Source organism: Urocitellus parryii, chromosome 8, assembly GCF_045843805.1.
Source record: "Urocitellus parryii isolate mUroPar1 chromosome 8, mUroPar1.hap1, whole genome shotgun sequence".
Taxonomy (NCBI): Eukaryota; Metazoa; Chordata; class Mammalia; order Rodentia; family Sciuridae; genus Urocitellus; species Urocitellus parryii.
This window is the reverse complement of record NC_135538.1, coordinates 76341808-76360242: the sequence shown is the minus strand read 5'-3', so window position 1 is coordinate 76360242 and position 18435 is coordinate 76341808.

Sequence of the window (18435 nt, the reverse complement as noted above, 5' to 3'; positions counted from 1 at the left end):
GTGATAGAATTCGAAGATTTCAGTCTTTAATTCATAACAAAATGTATTATTTTCCTGTTGCTGACATTAAAAATTACTATAAATGAGTGGCTTCAAACAATACAGATTTATTGTGTTGAAGTTCTGTAGGTCAGAACCTAGTATGAGTCTCACAGGATCACAGTCAAGGTGTTAGCTGTCCATGAGCCTCTCTGAAAGCCCCCTGGGAGAATTCATTTCCTGCTCACTTGGGGTGTTGGCAGAATTCGGGTCCTTGTGGTTACAAGTTATAGGTTGAGATTGTTGTTTCTTCACTGGATGTCAGCCAACAATTAGTTCCCAGCTTCTAGAGGTCCCCTTCCTACAACTTCAAAGTCAACAGTGGTAACCTATTGCATATCTTTAACCTACTCATTTTCTTGAATGTTTAGGGGCTCTCTGGATTAGACTGAGCCCACCTAGATTATACCTAGTTAATCCAGTACAATTTCTCCACTCAAAGTCTTGTACACTTAATGACTCTGTGAATTGCCTGTCCCCTTCAAGAAAACACATTCATTCATACATTTCAGAGGTTAGAACATGGTCATCTTTGGGAGAACATTATTCTCTTTACCATGCCAATCTTATGCATATATTTATCCCCCGCTGAACAATAATTTCCTCTATTGAACAAAATAAGCTTACCAAAACATTTTTTTAATTGCTGACTGGAGAGAATGGCAATTATCAAGAATATGAATAATAACAAACGTTGGCAAGGATGTGGGAGAAAAGGTACACTCATACATTGGTGCTGGTACAGCAGATTAATACAACCTCTTTGGGAAGCACTGTGTAGATTTCTCAAAAAACTATAACCCAGCTACACTACTCCTCAGTATTTATTCAAAAGAACTAAAACTAGCATACTATAGTCATACAACCAATTCAATGTTTATAGCAGCACAATTCACAATGGCCAAATTATAGAATCAACTCAGATACTGGACAATAGATGAATTGATCAAGAAAATGGAATGTACACACGCACACACACACACACAATGGAGTTTTACTCAGCCGTAAAAAGTGAAATAATCACCTTTGCCAGTAAATGGATGGAAATGAAGAAAATCATGCTAAGTGAAATAAGCAAGACTCAAAAAATAAAGGGTCGAATGTTTTCTCTCACATGGAAGCTAATGCAAAATAAGGGAAACAGGAGTGATATCATAAGATATAGAGATGATCAGTGAGGCAGAAGTCGGATAGTAAAAAGGAGGGAGGAAGAAAGGGAAAGAGAAACACGGAATGAATCTAACAGAATTGTGTTATATACATTAATAAATATACTAAAGGAAATCTCTCCTTTACGTATACATAGAGAAAACCAATTAACAATAAGTAAAGGAGTGAAAAGAAGATCAGTAGAGTAGAGGAGGTAGAAAAGGGGGAGTAAAAGAAGGGGAAAGAGGCAGGAGAATGAGGATTGAAATCAAATGCCTCGAATGTCAATAAGTTTGTCAAAAGGAACCCAAATGCTATAAATATAATGCTCCAATTAAAAAATGCTGAATGGAACATGAATTTTAAAGAAATCAAACTGGAAGGTATTTTTTGTTTGTTTGTTTTATTTGTTCTATTCTCATTCTCCATCAGTAGAGTCTCCATGGAGAGATGAAAGGAGTAATACGGAGCTAAGGGCCAACATTCATACACTGAAAACCTCACTCCAGATGTGATGGTGTTTGGAGATGGGGCCTTTTGGAGATAATTAGGGTTAGGTGAGGCCATGAGTGTGATCTTCACGATGGGGTCAGTGGTCTTACAAGAGACACTAAGCAGGGCGCTACCCTCCTCCCTCTCCTTCCTTTGCCATATGAGGTCACAGAAGGAAGGCAGCTGTTTGCATGCTGAGAAGAGGGCCCTCATCACCTCTTCAGAACCTGAGCATTCCTGGCACCCTGATCTCAGACTTCCAGCCTCTGGAAGAGAAATAAGTTTTGGTCACTGAAGCCACCCAGTCTATGGTGTTTTCTGTGGCAGTCTGAAAAGATCAAAACAGAAAAGTAGATATAGGCAAAAAAAGAGTCATCCCACTATTTTCAGTCTAAGGAAATATAATTTCATAATGGAAGTAGCCTAATCTTTAAGCAGTAAACTTTAGATTCCATAAGATATTATTTAACCACTGATTTTTATCAGCTAAGAGCAGAAATACCTTACCCAGATATATTGTGATTTCAAAAATCCTTTCACACTGGAGTGGTTTGAGACCTTAAAAATATGATTTGTAATAATAATTGCCTCATCTGTATGAGTATAAATTTGGACTCTATCAACTAAGAGTAATAATATCAAGGAATAACTTCCTTTGAATGTGAAACTTAGGCAAACTATCCATAACTTGAACCAATTGTTAAGGCCTAACAATGGATTTCCCCCCAACTTCACTATACACAGAATGGTTTTTATAAATTTGATACAAGGAGCATTGAGGATCCTAATGACCTGATTTTTCTATGTGTCTCAAATTTAAAAATGTTAAAATAATACTTGTTTATTTTTTTTAAAGACTGGGGCAACCAATCCCTTGGTAACAGAATAGCTGGATAGAAAGAGAACAAACATAAAAATCAAGATGTCTCTTTCCGTAGGTAGCCACGCCATGGCATGACATCAGGAATTCAGGAACATTCTTTTGATAGAGAGTCTCCAAATATGATTACATCAGTTTCTACCCTCCCTGCACAAAATTTTCACTCCCCTTGAAAGAGGTGGAGTTTATATTTTCTCTCTTAGAATTTAGGTGGCCAACCACTTTTGACCAAAAGAGTACAGCAGAAGCAATAGCACTTCTGAGTCCAGCCTAGCAGCTTCTAAGGACAGTCCCCAACTTGTGATGGTTTCTCTTATGATTTTGTGACTTGACAGTGATGTGAAAGCTATATGCATTCAGCATAAACTCTACATTGCATTTTGAATTTTGATCTTTTCCCAGATTAGAGATACATGGCAGGATATTCTCTAACAGTGAGCCAGAGCTGTCAGGGAGTCACACAATCAGTGTGCACCTTATCGATATTTTCAATGAGTTTATCAGGCAGTAACCTCATCATCAACTGTACTTCTTTCCTCTTACAATGTTCCCTATGGAAACTCGGCCACCAAACCAGTGAAGGAACCCAAACATTTTCATAGGAGGTCCACACAGAAAGCTAGGTGCCTCGCCAACAGCTCCTATTGAGCTCCCATCTGGCAGCCAGAAACAACTGCTAGACATATGTCTAAGCCATCTGGATCTTCCAGCCATCCTGGCACCCCAGGCAACATCTCATAAAACAGAATTGCCCATCCAACCAAAATTAAAGAAAAGTGAAAAATAAGATCAGGATAAGAAGGAAGGTGAGCACTACAATTTTTTTTTTTTACATTTATGACAGCAATGTATTGCATTGGCCTTATATTATTAAGTTCTGAAACTTACATGTATATTTTTATGGAGTCAAATACATTAAAATATTTATGTGAAGGCTTTGTGTTATAAATTAATTTGTTTTAATTTATAACACAAAGCACTACAATTTTAAATAGACTATTGACAGGAAAAATCTCATGAGGATGTAACGTGAATGAGTGATCATGTCAGTATCTGGAGGAAGAGTGTCCCAAGCAAAGGGGAACAGTCAATACAAAGGACTTAATCCTTGAGTACCTGGTATGTTTGAGAAAAATCTAGAAATCCAGTATGGCTACAACAAGGTGATCAAGGGTCAGAGTGGCAGGACAAAGAAATCCAAGCACTAATAGGGGACTATTATAGATGGGGATCTGGAGAATGTTCATTGATGGTCTTTAAAAAATATGTCTTCATCCTAACCCTCCAAAGCCCCAAAATATGAAATTATTCAGAGAAAGAGTCTCTTTGCAAAAGCAAATAATTTAATGATCTCAAAATGAGACCATCTGTAGTTAATCTGAGGGCTTAACTATAGTATTAAGTGTTCTTATAAGAGGAAGAAGTGGAGGCCTTGAAAAGATGGAGGCAGAGATTTGAGTTATGCTGATATGAGGCACAGAACAGCAGGAATCACCTGGAAGAGAACAGGAAGGATTCTCTCCTAGCTTTCAAAGCATATCCCCACCTTGAATTTGTACTTCTGGCCTCCAGAACTATGAATGAATTAATATCTATTGTTATAAGCCACCAAGTTTATAGTGATTTCTTACAGCACCTGTATTAGGAAACTAATACAGGCTCTCTAAAACATGGTGAGGACTTTTTTTTTTTTTTAATTGGCAGAAAATTGGATCCACTATAGGGCCAGATCAGAGAAGCAAGATAATCTAGCTAATATATGTTTTTTTAAATGACTGACTGATAGGTTGAAAATAAATTATAAAATCCAAAAGTAGAAGCAGGAGACCTATTGGAAGACTAACACAACCCAAATGAAATTATAGCACAGGCCAGTCATACAGCAGTGTCAAAGGCAAGGAGCATTTAGATTCTAAATATATTTTCAATGTAGGATAGTGAAGATGTGGTGGGATAGGTAGAAGGCTGGGACCTGAGAGTGCCAAAGATATAAGCTGTAAATGTAGAATAAACCAAAAGAAAGAATCTTAATGCTATAGTAATGAAAACCAGAACAGACCAGAGGGCAGAAGCCCTTCTACTGATCTTCAAAGAAAAGACAGAAAAGAATTTTTGAGATGAACCAAAACAACTTCTTTATCCATCATACCCATACTAAAAATGCCTTTTACAAAAAAAAGTAGTAATAATAATAATAACTCTTATTTGTTCAAGTTTACAGAAGATAAGGAAGCCTAGGGGTCTTTCCCAGGTTACTTCCAACCATCCTATCTTCTGAGATGATTTCCTTCTGATTTATAGTATAGATTTTGTTTTGTTGTTGTTGTTGTTGTTGTTGTTGCTGTTGTTTGGTACCAGAGGCACTTAACTACTGAGTCATATCCCCGGCCCTTTTTATTTTTTATTTTAATATATTGAACTTGTTTAGGGTCTAAGTTGCTGAGGCTGGCTTTGAACTCGAGATCCTTCTGCCTCAGCCTCCCAAGTCACTGGGCACGGTATACTTTTAAGTTAAATGTTCTAGTATCCGCAATCCCCCCACCCCAAACCTTTAACTCTCTTTCCTGAATCCCAACTTATAATATTTACTTTCTTATTCTTCCCTAATCACTAATGTCTCCTAAAATTAAAATGTAATGATTAAACCAGAATCTGACATCAGAGCCTCACTCACCCATGCCAAGAAAGAGGAGAATTGTCTTGTGATTCTCCTAAACACTTGCTTTCCCAGTATCATGTCAGTAGTGGGTTGAGTACTTTCAGGAAGCAGAAACCCACCCTCTAATTGAGTCCAAGCCAAGGGTAAAACATGGTCTCATTGAGCCATCTTGCACCTGGAGTTATGGCCCCAGGGAGATATGCAAAAATAAACAGCACCCCAGGGGGCTAGGCCTCATTATATTTTTATTAACACAGTAACTCTTTTAACCAAGCAATATCCCAAATTGGGTAATTACCTCCCACATTGCTTTCCCCTTGACTTCAGAATTAAACACCAGGCTCTTTCTCAATTAGTGCTCTGAGCTTTGAGTCAAGTTCCTTATGTTCTGTTACCCAGCTGCTGTACAACTACCCAGATGTTACATGAAGCCCTTCCTAAATATAGCTCTTTAGGCCCATTCAGAATCCTTCAGGAAAAACTAAATTATGTTATTATAAGATTTCACTGACAAAAAAAATCAATATTGATCACTAAAAAGTTCTTTTAAAAAACAAATTATAAACAAGTCAAATAAGCAAAATTTTATTCTGAATGCTCAGTTTTAAACTACTGACCTGACCAAGGAAAAAAAATATTATCAGGGTAATAAAATCTAATCCAAAAAGGTAAGTATCATCCTTGCCCCATAATGTTATTACAGACTAAAGGTAATTTAGCCGTAAAATGTTAAATAAGGTGTATTGGTGGAAAAAAAAATCCATTTGTGTTTTCCATTGAAATGTTTTAGTATTTAAATAGAAACCAAAAATTTTTTTAAAAAAGCAGAAATATTCTGAAGCAAAAACAGAACAGAACTGGAATTTCCATTTCCCATCCACATCATAAATGAGATCATTCCTCAGCAATGACTCCATGCACAGCACTTTGAAATGAGTGCACTCAGACAGAATCTGTGGCCTGGGACCAAGACACTGAAAACACCATACCCTCAAGCATGTGCACACACAACACACACACACACACACACACACACACACACACACACACACAGTGGTTTACATCACTACCACAAGTCATACAACCTATGGCCAAGTCTTTATGAACAACAAAAATAGCCACAAGCAGAAGCAGCCACAAACATTGATCTTTTCATACTATTTTACAAATAAGTACCATTCACTGGGAATGTTAACAACATATGACATTTTGACAACATCAAAAATAATATTTAAGAATTCAGAAATCCTCTGGCATATGGCCCCATATCCCCAAAAGGATTTACATCTGAATCCAGTTCTTTAAATCTAAATTCAAAAGACCCTCAAGCTACCCATATGGCTTCTGACCAAGCATCGAACTCACACTTGTGCAGCTGTATTTGAGCAAGTCACCAACATGCTATAGCTGTTCCTCCTTGACCCTTCACTTACAATACAGGAAAAGCCAGACCCTCCTGCTTCGGAACACAGTGCCATTTTGGGGAAGATACAGAGGTGGGTAGCACTACTGTGCAAATGAAAACATGAAAGGGAACTCACTGACTGCAAGGAGAAATCAAGTTGAACTAGTGATGTCAGTACGGTGAATAAGGGGCGTGGTTTGCATTGAGGACTCTGCCCCACAAAGGTTGAATGTGCACGTGGTAGAAGCCACAGCTCCTATCTGGCATCCACTGGTCCTGGTCCTGCCTGCACCATGGTCCATGGTGTCTGTGTGAGGAGCTTTAGTCTCTGATAATGACCATTCATTCCTTGGCACAACTAAACCTTCACACAGTCTGTGGTTCATTGGCTGACTTGTCAAGGCCTTTGACATTTGAAAGAATATGTGGCCGTGCTATTTACGCTAGAGAGTACTTTTTTTTGTTTTGTTTTCTTCAGAGTAATATGGAAATAAGATAGGATAAACTAAGAGGATAAGTCTAAGGGAGACTGAAGAAGAAGAGGATGAATCTCCCATCATGACTTCCGTAGAGGACAGCAGGAGTAATGGGAAGAAGACCAGAGAAGAAAGGTGGGAAAGAGAGAGGGAGAAGAGAATAGCAGAGGAAAAAAAGTGAATTAAATGAAGAGAATGGTAGGTCACTTTGGAAATTATTTCTTCAAATTCTTAGGCTTCCTTCTAGCATTTCCTGTCAGCTGTCTGGCTAACTACCAGGGAAAAGAAAAAACTCTTAATACTGTTCCTTTGGGAATTTCAATTGTAAGTACAAAAAATAACAATGGTCCCCAGGCCAAAGAAGGAAATGGTAAAATTCCTCAAGGACTAGAGTTAAAGGATGAAGAACAGTGTAAAAAGTTTGTGGTTTTTCCATTTCTCTGTGTGGTAGTACACAAGACGCATCTCTCTGCCCTGAAGTACTAGAGTTGGATTTATATGATGTGGTACTACACTCTAGCAAAATTACACGTTTATTAAGTATTACAGCTAAATCACTAATTCTGTGCAAGTAGTTTAGTGTGAGAGTTAAGGATTTGGTTCTCCAATGATCCAGAGTACATTTTTTTTCTATTTTTTTTATTTGTTATTTTTAGATATTCATAACAATAGAATATTTTTAGAAATATCATACTGCATGGAGTATAACTTATTCTAATTAGGATCCCATTCTTCTGGTTGTACATGATGTGCAGTTACACTGGTCATGTATTCATATATAAAGATAGGAGAGTTATGTTCAATTCATTCTACTGTCTTTCCTATTCCCATCCCAACTCCCTTCCTTTCATTCTTCTTTGTCTAATCCAATGAACTTAAAACTTCACAGGATTCCATCACACTCCAGTCAGAATGGCAATTATCAAGAATACAAGCAACAATAAATGTTGGTGAGGATGTGGGGGGAAAGGCAAACTCATACATTGCTGATGGGACTAAAAATTGGTGCAACCACTATGGAAACCAGTATGGAGATTCCTCAAAAAACTTGGAATGGAACCACCATTTGATCCAGTTATCCCAATCCTAGGTTTATACCCAAAGGACGTAAAAACAGCATACTACGGTGACACAGCCACATCAATGTTTATAGCAAATCAATTCACAATAGCCAAACTATGAAACCAACCTAGGTTCCCCTCAACAGATGAATGGATAAAGAATGTCATACATAAACACAATGGAATATTACTCAGCCATAAAAAGAATGAAATTATGGCATTTTCAGGTAAATGGATGGAGCTGGAAAATATCATGCTAAGTGAAATAAGCCAGTCCCAAAAAACCAAAGGCTAAAATTTCTCTCTGATATATGGATGCTCACCCACAAAAAGTGAGGGTAAGGGATGGTTAGAACAGACTATATTTAAATACAAAGTAGCCTCTGATTATGTCACTCTGGCAAGTGGTTTAAACACTAGGGGCCTCAGTTTCTTCAAATAGGATTAATAGCAGCTCTTCCCCCATAAAGTTATATTAAGTTCATTAGTACATTTAAAGTATTTGTAATAGTAGTACCTGGCATAGAGTAAGCACATAATATATCTTAGCTATTATTATTATTACCATTATATCAGTAATAGTTGTTACTCCCAGGTGTAAATAAGAATCTTTCCTAGTGTAAAATAGATCTTCATAAGTTCTGTGGGAAATTAATCATCCAGATACTTATATGACATAGAAGACTTGATGCAAATAATCAGATATTTTACTTTTCTTTTTATTCCTCAATACACACATTAAGGTTAAGTATACATTGATTAACTATGTATTATTTATCATAAGCATTTAACAAATTGTGTATTTTATAATACATATTTTTATATATTTAATCACAAAGATAGTTTTAATTTTACATTACAATCCTATAGTCCATAGAGGAATTAACTGAAAAGAGAAGAGATGTAAATTAGTTGAGAAATGACAATGAACTGGTAGCCATAGACCTGATGTTAAATGTAGGTCTAGTTTCTTGACATTACATTAAATAAATAGGAAACATAAATTAATAGGCTCTGTTACTTTTCCTGGTAAGCATTGGGCAATTGAATGAATGAATGAATACTACTTATCCCAGGCTGTTTTCAGGATATCCTTCCATTCATACTATTTCTCTCCATTTTACTTTATAATTCTTTTTCAAATATTGGCTGGCATGTGAAAAGACTTTTAGGCGATCAAAAGTCAGATATTATATAAGAAAAATTACATAAGGAAAAAAATTATATAAGAAAATTTCTCTCTAAAAAAAATAACCCTCGCCTTCCCCAAACTCTGTGAATAGTTTTTCCATGTTATCCACTATGCTCATTATAATTCTTTTATACCTCCTTTTTGTCAAAAACCACCTCAGTTCCCTTATGGAATTTACCTTGATTAATTTGAGAGAGAGAAGTATTTTCCCATCTACCATAATCATAACCAGTATACCTTTCCCAGCCTAGAAAGGAGGCAAAGAAGATGTGAAAAGTCATCATGTAATTATTACTCTTTCCTTCTGTTTTCCTAGTAGTTAGGCTCCAAAAGTCTGAGACCAGATCTTCAGAAATTGTAGATGTCTACTAACTGTGACTTGAAGCTGTCATGCTGAGAGGACTGTAACTCTGAATGTGACTGTCCTTATTTCAGATGACCACTGTCTGCCCAGTGCTCACTCCTCCTCATATTTCCACTTGCTTCTGTTTCTCTGTTTTCTTCCAGACTACAATCAGGGCCAGAAAGCTTCTCAGTCTATCCTTTGCTCAGCTAAGGGTGTCTCCTCCCTTCTTCATCTTGCCTACTATTAAACAGTGCTTTTTATATTACCCAGAGTATATTGGCCTTCTCAGATGAATTACTTTTTCTTAAGAGAAAAAAAAAGGAAATAAAATGATTCATGGTCTTGACCCTTGGGGCTGGAAAGTAATGTCTCATTGAGTGAAAAGGCAGCACAAAACTCTAGAAGAACTGCAGTTTATATTTCAGCTCATACCTGTTAAATTTCCAGCAGTTGGTGGAAATTATTGTGAGGGAAAAAGAATTTGGCCAGGCTGTATGGAAATAGCAATAAAACTATTTTGTATATAAAAAATTAGGGAAAGCAATTATTACTAGTCTAACTACTAGTAGCATTCAGTCACTGGTTCATTTATTCATTCAGGATATAATAATCTCTTTGGGAAAAGTTTATTCCAAAACATTACTCCAAATAACTCTGTTGTCATCTTACTTATATGAAGCAGACTTACTAATCCTAGCAGCAAAAGACAAAAATGTGAAAGTAAAATAATTAGACTGAACCCACATTGTAGGGATAAGGTCAAATTATTTCACTAATCTGAAAGTCAAAATCCTTAAGGATTAATTAAATACCCCTAAGAACCAAAAAGATTGAGTCCAGTCACTCGTCTTTATGTTTTCTGCATTTTTTAATGTCATTCATTACTTCAATAGGAAAAAAGCAGTTGCGCTCACAATTTTAAATATAGCTGAAACTTCTCTATTCTGTATCTTTAGAATTTTACTTTTTTGTTCATTTATAAATGAATATTTATTACATACCTACCTTGTGCAATGCAATGATGTAAGATATAATTCCTGACTACAGTGAGGTCACATTTTAAAAGACAAACAAGTAAACAAAAATGTCAATAAAATAATAAAGTATAACAACAGATCTCACAAAGTCAGACATAGCCCAGGGAGGAAGGGGTAATTCTCTGAGGAGACTTGGTGAAAAAAAAAATGAATAGAATATATCAGACAGACTAGCTGTTGAAGACCATTCTGGGATTAAACCATATGCATTAAGGCAAGGACATATGAATCAACATGAAATATCTTAGGACCTGCAAGCCAAGAGGTATAGCAAGAACATGTGGGAGGAACATAGATGAAGAGGCTGCAGAGTCTGCCAGGACTAAAGTCATAGAGGGTTCAAATGCAGTGCTAAGAAACAGAGCCAGCTCCTTGAGCACGCAATCTATGCAGCTGCACAGGGCCCCACATGGAGAAGAGCCCCATACTTGATTTAATGCTCTGCAGTTATCACCTTGAAGTTTTTAACTTTTGAGCTCCTCAAATTATGAACCAATCTCATGGGACAGAGATTAATAATAAGTATTTCTGAGAAACAAAAATCACAGAACCAAATCCTTCTTATATTTGTTTGGTGGCTGTTTGACTTTAACAAGTGTCAATCATCAGTATACACGATTGCCAGCACTTCTCAAAAGAAAGAAGCAACTTCTGTCAGACTGCTCCTGACCACACTACCCTTGGAGGAAACCAGCAAATTGACTGTGATTCTTGGCCTTTCCTGCTGAATTCTTACTCACACCTAAGTTTGAAAATACCCTCCAAATGCATATGCCACGAACTTCTAAACATTCCCTGGGATTATCTTTACAAAAAAAATAGTTTAAACAGTATGCATAGAATCATTTGGCATTTCCCTTGCCAATGCATACAGTGTTTTATTCTCAGCCTAGAGAAGCTTTTGTTTACATTCTAGTTGTATAACTGCTTTAAGCATTGACTATCTATGGAGCAACAAATCAAGTTGTGCTCTTGCTGATATTATTCCTAATTTACCTGCTTCCCATTTTGAGAATGAAAGCCCTTGTTCCAACCAACAATGTTTAATTTACATCCAGAAGTCATTTGGAAATGAACCCATCTCCAGTATCTTTTTTTTCTTTGAATAATTACATTTATTCAATTCCTCCTTTTCAGTGAGAATATATAATTTCTTTCTACATACTATTCTCAGCAACTTTCCCATCACAACTTTAGATTGACACAAACAACATGTTTTAGCTCTCATATTTTGATGGAGATAAAAAAATGTAAGGAGCATACAACTCTTATATACTCTCTCTATATATATCCAAATGTATGTATGTATGTATATGTATATATATATGCTGACAAACATGCACACACACACACATGCACACACACAAATACACAAATGTAACCACCAACAAGATCAAAATGTGGAATATTTCCAACACCCTAGGAAGATGTTTCAGACCTTCCTTAGTCAATAGTAAGCCAATAATCTGATCTCTAGCAGCATAGATTAATCTTGGTTATTCTAGAACTCCATATAAATGGAATTGGGGTATTTTCACTCATCATATCTGTGCAATTCAACCTGTTGTTTTTATATAGCAATATACTCCTTTTTTGCTGCATTAATATACCAGAATTAATTTACTCATTCCAAAGTTAAAAACTTTATGTTGTTGAACTTCACTGATGAAATACTCATCAGTTTAATTTTAAAAAGGTTTTTATCCTCATCTTTTCAATTGTTGCTTCTCTTCCAGTCTCTCCTCTCCACACTGGGATTCGTTAATCTTTTAAGCGGTCCCACATGTCTCTTATACTTTTTATTCTCTTTGTTCCATTATTTTTCCTCTTTCTTCAATTCTATATTTTCTGTGGATTTGTCTTTGACTTCATTCCTTCCTTCTTCTTCTGTGTCCAGCCTACTATTAATCCCATCCAATGCCTATTACTTCTGAAATCGATACTGTGGAATTCATTTCCCTGCTTCTTCAGGATCCTATTGACTTTTCTTGTATGTAAACCATCATATATAGAAACCCAACAGAGACCACAAGATATTTTTCCCCCATAGAGTATTTATTTTTTGCCTGGTTAGACAGGATGTTCTAAAATAGCAGTTTTCTTATTTTTCAGGTTTGGCAGAGAAGACAAATCAGGAGATAACTGCCATTGAAAAGACGGTTGGTGACTCACAGATCCCAAGAGAAGGGGGTACGCCACCTGGAGGGTAGCCATGAACGAAACATCAGCTTCAGTCAGGGGACAGAGAAAGAGGCAGGGAAACAGAGGAAAGAGGCTTTTTGTGGTTTTTAAGAGAAGAAATGGGAAAGGCAGGGTAAGCAGGCTCAGGATTGGCTCTTTTGAATAACTTCAGCAGACAAGGGGACATAGGAGCTGCCTCTAGTTTTGGGTAGCTGACCCTGGGGTGGCTAGGTAGGTGAATAGTATCCCAGAGTGTGAGAATCCCATCAGGGAGGTAAGTAGAGGTGTGAGCTTTGGAGTGCTTGGTTTCATTTGAAAACTGTGCTCACAGGCGAGTTTTCACTACCTCTAGGAATTGGCTAATGTTGGAAGGGGCAGTTCCTCCAGGATCAGCAAGGCCCTAAAAGGTTGAAGCATCAGGATACAGACAATAAAACAAGTTATTTAAGGTAATCGTGTTTACAAGACTTCAGTGATGGAGAATAAAACTAGGAACTATTTCAATAAAAACTTCAAGATACAGAATTTTTAAAACTTAAAACACACAGATGCACGTGTGCACGTGCGCGCGCACACACACACACACACACACACACATCCTAAATAAAAGCAACAGGAAGTATAATCCAATTATTTCATCTAGTACAATGTTGGGAAAAACTACTTTTCCTTGAAAAATAAATGAATTACATAATAGACTTTAGAGCAGACACAACAGCTAAACCGAGCTTCAGGCTAGCATTAATGTTGAAATCTATGTCTGTCACAGATTGCCAAATAAAACAGACTTTGTCTCCTTAAAGTTGAGAACTGATTTGTGGTTATAAAAGGTCTGCCAACCCCACCTTGATGACATTTGTCTGACTATAACAAGTCAGTGTGGCACTATGATTAAGAGATTTGAAGTTATTTTGCAGGTTCAAATAATAGAAAGTCATTTGAACTTCTTTAAGTCCAAGATTTCCTCTTCTATAAACAGGAGCAGAAATAGGAGCCGTCCCACAGAAATTAAATAATCTAATCCACCTGTTTAGTATAATATCTGGCACATGATACATTTAAGGAATTCCAATTTTAAAAATTTATCCATGTAAATACACACATACATGCTCCCTTGTATAAGTGTATATACACACACGTATATATTTATATCTGTACATAAATGCATACATATATGTGTATGTATTTACCACATCTATTACCATCACACTGATTCACATCCTTATCACCACAACCCTGAAATTTGACAGTATATTTTTTTTGTTAAGGGTATTTTTTTATTTCTTACATACATGACAATAGTGGATGCATTACACTCATAGCTATCCATTCACCACACAATTTTTCATACCTCTATTTATAAAGTATGTTCACGCCAAATTATGCCATTATACACGAGCTCTCTCTCTCTTTTTTGCATTACAATTCTTAATACACCTTTATACCACCACTTATCATATCTCTGTTTGTATATAAGGTATGTTAACACCAATGTACATCTTCACACATGTATTTTGTGTAATGATGACCATCACTTTCAACCATCCTTGCTATTCCCCTTCCCCCTCCCTTTCCCTCCCACCCCTATTCCCTATCTAGAGGTAATCTTCCTCCCATGCTCTCCATCCCTACCCCACTTTGAGTCACCCCCCATCCTTATATCAGAGAAAACATTCTTCATTTGTTTTTTTTGGGTTTGGCTAACTTCACTTAGAGTTCATCAGGGATAATGATCTGTAGTTTTCTTTCATTGATATGTTCCCATCTGGTTTTGGTATCAGGGTGATACTGACTTTATAGAATGAATTTGGAATTGTTGCTTCCCTTCCAATTTCATGAAATAGTTTGAGGAGCATTGGCATTAGTTCTTCTTCAAAGGTCTGGTAGAATGCAAGAGAAAATCCATCTGATACTGGTCTTTTCTTTCTTAGAACCTATTTATTTCTGTTTCTATCTCATTGCTATTTATTTGATTATTTAGATTTTCTTTTTTTTCCTTTAATTTTTATTGTTGTTTGTTCAAAACATTACATAGTTCTTGACATATCATATTTCACACTTTGATTCAAGTGGGTTATGAACTCCCATTTTTACCCCGTATACAGATTGCAACAGACACTAGTATAGCAATATGTAAAACAGTGGATGTGTAACTGATGTGATGCTGCAATCTGTATACGGGGTAAAAATTGGCAGTATATTTTTAATAGGTCACAATAACTTCACAGTAGTATGCTATTGATAATAGCTAATACTTTACAACTATTTACCTTGTGCCAGGCACTGTTGTATGCTAGGGGTCAGATAGCAAACATTTTAGGCTTTATACCTGAAAAGCAAAATTGAAGATATTATCTAGGTATGTATATAATCATTTCAGATGCAATCATTTAAGTGTTTAAAAGACTTTAGCTCATGGAAAATAAGTATCTGGATAAATCTGGTCCATGTACCACAGTTTGCTGGTCCTTGTTCAAATAATGTCACATATATTAACTCATTTAATCTTTTGAAGCACCTAAGAAGTAAGTACTATTGAATCTGTTTTAGGTAAAAGGAAATTGCAGCAAAGAGAGATTAGGTTACTTACTGAATCAGACAGCTACATCTATTAGTGTACAATAAACAGTAGTACCCAGTAAAATGGAGATTATTTCTCTATGTATATTTCCTTCTTTTGTCCATATGCACTTGTTTGTCCACAGTAAAAGATATATTGATTGGAATAACCCTCTTGTTAAAGAGGCTTTCTGACATGAAAAATGCCATGTCACTGGGAAGCATGCTGGGGGCTACATTACAGGAGGAAGGTATGAGAGAAGTGTATAGCGCCTTGCCTACCCATTACCAACATGTCATAAATCCTCTCAGGCTCCTCTAACGGCATTATTTTCTCTCCCCCATACAGAGGGCCAAGATTAGACATTTGATGATAATCAGGCTATAGAAAAAAAGAAAAGAGAAAAAAAAGAGCCTGCAGGAAGAAACTGTGCAAAACAATGAAGCTTCTATCAAGGACTTCCCAATGCAAAGTACAAACACAACAGTCACGTGCCCAGATGGTAAGTCATTGATTTTCACCTCTACATAACCCAATGATTAGTGTAGGGCAAAAATGCAAACTAAATCATCCATCAGTTTTTCTTTAGACCTTATTGATAACATCTACCCAGTATTTGGTATAACTGATGACATCCACTTATGTCTGATACAGAAGATTAAGTTTTCCTGTCCCTAAAAAGAAACATCAGAGACAGAAAACACAAAGATGGCTTTGGGTCCCAAGCCTCTGGTATCAATGAAAGGCCCTTATTGACTAACTGAAAATGGCTGATGCTTCTTCTGGCTAATGGTGCTGTGAGTCTCTGAGACACGTGTCATCTTTCCTGGCTCTTCAATCAGTAGCAAAATCAAGTATAAATAGTTTTGTGTAGCCTCAAATAAGATGGCCCTTGACTGGGTAATTATCATTCTGGGAATGTTTCAAAACATTAAAGATTTAGTTTTTCCAGTATCTGAACACCCTCTAATTTTGGCAAGGCCAAGCAATGAAGATTCTGGTCAAATTACAGATAGTATTCTGCATATAATAGTGAGGATTTCAAATTGTAAATCATTAGTGGTAATCAATAGCTAGCATGATTTGAACAACTCCTCTATGCGAAAAGCACTATGTGCGATATATATGATACAAATCTCAATGGCACACTCCTGTCAAATGTAAAATCAGTACTGAAATCATGCTGGAACAATGTATACGTCTAGGATTCATCTGGTATACAAGATCCACAAAACAATTTGTTAGATGGTGAATATGTGTGAATATTAGAAATCATATGAATCTGCTGTATTCTAGGTCAAAAACAGTTGAATTTTGGCAATTTTGTACTGTCCAAAGTACTATAACTTAACAGAGATTTTGAACTTAATAAGTAGGACATTTGCTACATGATGATGATGATGATGATGATGATGATCAAAATTGCTTTGTTATGAAACCTTTCTTTGTTTGGATATTTTGATGATGCTTATCCATCCACAGCCATAAGACCTGGAACTACTAAACATCTTAAATAAAAGAAGCCATGTTTGTTTTCACCAAGTCAATTTTGGAATTTCCCTAATGATCAGTGGCATTGTTTTCTCTAAGCTTAAAGCTTCTGCTTGTTGCTGAGTGGTTGGGGTAGAGTCCTGGCTGACAAGCAGTCCTGAGAGCCATCTTGCTGAGCCACAGAGAATCCAATCTTGTGACTTCTGGAGAGCAAAGGTATGAGACACACTACAGACTGGAAGTTGCCAGTGGGAAATCCTAATCTCCAGGGTTGCTGCCTGTGAAATTTTTACAGAGTGTAACATGGGAGCCTAATGCCTTGAAATTATGTATGCAATTATATTCACTTAATTTATTATCCTAAATATGGCATTAATCATATTATAAGTAACAGATATCCTTCTTCCATAATAAAAATGTGAGATTTTTAAAGCACAAAAAAAGACAAAAACTCATGATCTCACATACATATGGAATCTAAAAAAGTCCAAATCATAGAAACAGAGACTGGAACGCTGCTAGTTAAGAAGCCAGAAGATGAGGGTACAGGGAGAAGATTCGGGGAAAGTTTTGTCAAATAACACAAAATTTCAGTTAGACAGGGGAAATAAGTTCAATAAATTTATTGTACAACCTGGTGACTGTAGTTAATCACAATGTATCATTTTTGAAAATCACCAAGGGAAATTTTCTGTTTTTACCCACCCACACATACACACACCATGTAAGATAATACATATGATTTAGCCCTTCCACAATGTATACACATTTCAAAACACATTGTATGTCAAAAATATGTACAATATTTATTTTTTAATTAAAAATTAATAATGCAAAGGAGGTCATTTTCATACTTAACAATAAATATTTGTTAAATATCTAAACTGTGCCAGACTCTACCTGCCCCTTTCTCATCTGTCATCTCTTTTCTTTTTCCACAACTCATCAATAACAAGATAGAGATTAGAAGCCAGGTTTCTGAGCCAAATACAGGCTACTAAGGTGCCACACTGGATTTGTGACCTTAATTGGAATCTTTCTCAGGGCTCTTTGGTAGACATTATGTAATATGTTTTGTAAGATGAACCAATTTGGTAAAACTCAGAACTAGAACAGTTTGCTCTTAATTTCTCTCAGAGAGATTGTGTTTAATTAAAAGTTCCTATGTTGAGTATAATGAGACTTTTCACTTAAGCAGTGAGCATAAGCAACCTTGGTAGGGACTGTCCAAAGTTACTGTTCTCTTAAGAAGGAGAAAAAAGTCAAGGTTCATGATAACTCCCTCCTGACAGAACCAAACTGAAACACCCAGCTTAACTTCCCTAGGGAGAACCTGCGTCAAATTGAACACAAATATTTATCTAGATGGACTTGAAAAGGAAACGGAGACTGCTTCCGGGTGTGGGTTACCAACCTACTCCAAAGAGCCAGGCAGTCACAATGTAGATGTGATGACCACGCCAAACA